Genomic DNA, 2,856 nt, shown 5'->3' on the forward strand with positions numbered 1-2,856 from the left:
AACTCTGCCATTTATTGTAGGCTTTCACACAAAAATTTCAGGCAGTATCATGGCATTTCTTACAAGAACTGGGTAGTATAAATTCAACGACCCATTTTGATTTACGAAAACATAAAAAAGTATAGTAATGAAGGATGACTTTCCTTCATTCCCAGTTTCCTATCATTGTCTCTTTGACCTATTCAAACGATGACAACTTTATTTTTTAAGAATAAAGAAATCCACCTAGCAGATGCAGTAAAACCAAAGTTAATGGAAAACTAATGAGGTCTTCCTTTTCAAAGTTACAAAATTAGCCAAGATTCAAATATACAGATTTCCTATACCCCAGAAGTTCTTTACACAACTCTGAATGAAATGCACTTGACCAGAATTAAGCCTCCTACTGCTATTTACTATCTTGGCTTCTTGGGCGTGTTTCATTGTCTAGGTGTAAGACTTGTCAGGAGTAACTTCTAAAACTAGTTTCCATTGACTTGCTGAGTAGTGCCTCTATGTTCGATACCCATTTTGTTTCGGCTTTTGATTTCTCGTTCTTCATCTTCTTCATCTCTTCCATCATTTCCACTATGATTTTTACAGTAGAGTTTGTATATCCCTCGTGACATGTTTTTGATATATTTGGATTTGTCCTGCACTCCACAGTGTTAGTGGTAAGCCTTGATACAAGCTTTAATTTCACATCCAATGGTGGCACCAAGTTGACTGCAAAGCGTACATTTCATTCTCTTCCCTCGTTTCATTTCTTGAATTACAGTTTTAATATCGAAATCTCCAAATTCTGCCCTTGATGTCGTCGTCAGCTGAACAGTGCCAGAAGAGAATAACATGCACTTGTAATGGGCGGCTGCTTTTTTTGCATTAAATACGTGGAGCTTGCCCTGGACTTCATTTTCCTCTTCGCCTGCATGACAGAATCCACATTTCTGGCGGACATCACTGGTGCTTACTCTGAGTGGAGACCTATCTCTATAGGAACTGCTTTCTGTTTCTTCTTTCCTACAAAATGAGGACTTGTCTTCAAACTGGCCTTTAACATTTTTGGTTCTAGGCCTTCCTTTATGAGGTTTTGTTTTTCGATTGGGAGTTGATATTTCAATCTTTTGGTCCAGAGTGCCTTCTTCCAATTCATCTTCATAGTTATGTGCTGATTTCCTATGCTTTCGACAATAAATCATGTAAACACCTTCTGATGCTTTTTCCTTGATTTGGGCATTATCATGCAATGCACAGTAGTAATGATCTCACCTCACATCCTATTGTTGCTCCTGGACAGTGAAATAATGAGCACATCAGTTTGCTACCTCTTTTTAATTCCTTCTGAACATCTTCAAAAGAAAAACGAGCAAGGTCATCGCCATCAGAATGAGAGGACACCAATGCAGATGAAAAAAGCATACATTTGTGATATGATGCAACCTTTCGGTTGTGAGAATGCCACATTCCTTTTCTTTGTTGGACTTGCAAAATGCACATTTCCGTGGTCTTCCAATTTTCTTTGGCCCAATAGATGTAGACATGATGTGTGAGATGGTACAGGAATGCCCTTTGTTTCCTTAAAAAAAAGACTGGGCCTCCAACGGAAACGCAGTCACGTTGTTTGTTTCAAGTATTTTCCCAGTAATTGTCTTACTCGTTTTGGGTGTGTTTTTGCATTAGCATGCTCCTCCCTAAACAACTTCCATTTGTCCTTTCCACATTTATTACTAAGGCGTTTACCTATATGTGTGGAGATCTCTGCCACCATGGAGGAGAAACTCGGCACAGAAAAAAAAGGAGAGAAGGAGGCGGCCTTAGTGTGTGTGTGTGTGTGTGTGTATGTGTGTGTGTGTCTTATCTTTGTGAATGGCTATCTGTAGTACAGAAGTACTACTGTTGTGGCACTTTATATCCTACAAAATGCAGTTTGTGAATAGATACCTATGGAACTTTGTCAGGACCTATGATTGCACAGTGCGCACAAGTATCCGCACTGTGCAATCACCACAAACAGTATTTTTTTATAGAACTCCCCCGCTTGCGGAGCTCCTTGTTGCGCAGCAGAGTTTTTTTATTACTTCACTGAGTTGCGCGTAGCACAGCTCCGTGAACTCCGCCCAGAGTTAGTTACAATGCTTTTTTGAATGAACATCTTGAACCGGTGTACTCTACTGAGGAAGCACTATGTGAATGCAACAAGGTGCAAAGGAGGTATTGACTTTTGCGACTTGATTTCTGTTGGCAGCTGACACTACCTGGTTTGAATGAACCAAGATGACTACTTTTTGACTTGTTCTTAAAGAAGAGATTAGGAGAAGTTGATTGATTCTTACTTCATTTACTGGCATAATTGATTTTGTGCTGCTATTTGAACACAAATTACAAGAGAGAAGAAAAGAAAACAGATTTTTTGAGGAACCTTTAACATTTCTCTAGAATTTCCTTCTGTGATAGATCTGAAGTTTAAGTGGACCCATTGACTGAGGTAGAGCTCATGCAAGCAGGAACGGTGAAGAGTCCCTTGTCTGAAAATTAAAGAGTGTAGATAGAAGGCTGGATTGTGTTTCTTTTCTAGCAATACTGGACTTATAATTCAGGTCCGTAATCAACATTTTTGAAGGATTCTTGTAAGAATTCAGCCAGCTTCTGAACAGGAGAGAATTGGCTCCCTTATATTGGTCCATCTATTAATCATACTGATATTCATTTGGATGTATCCCATCACCCTCCGTTCTATGCCTAAACATCCGAGACAACACCTGGATACCCTACCAGGTGAGTAGTTGCGCTATAGAAACCAATTTAACATCACATAACATTTGTTCTATCAATTGTGATAAGAAGGGAGAGTTGTTACTACCTCTGCAATTGGACAGT

The 2,856-nt window shown here is 39.3% G+C and overlaps 1 pseudogene; it reads right to left on the reverse strand.

Moving 5' to 3' along the window:
- Positions 1 to 303: 303 nt before the first annotated feature.
- On the reverse strand, positions 304 to 1,524 carry LOC147724612 (PHD finger protein 6 pseudogene; annotated as a pseudogene).
- Between the last annotated feature and the right edge of the window lie 1,332 nt (positions 1,525 to 2,856).

The sequence above is a fragment of the Lissotriton vulgaris genome, chromosome 4_1 (assembly GCF_964263255.1).
Source record: "Lissotriton vulgaris chromosome 4_1, aLisVul1.2, whole genome shotgun sequence".
Lineage (NCBI taxonomy): Eukaryota > Metazoa > Chordata > Amphibia > Caudata > Salamandridae > Lissotriton > Lissotriton vulgaris.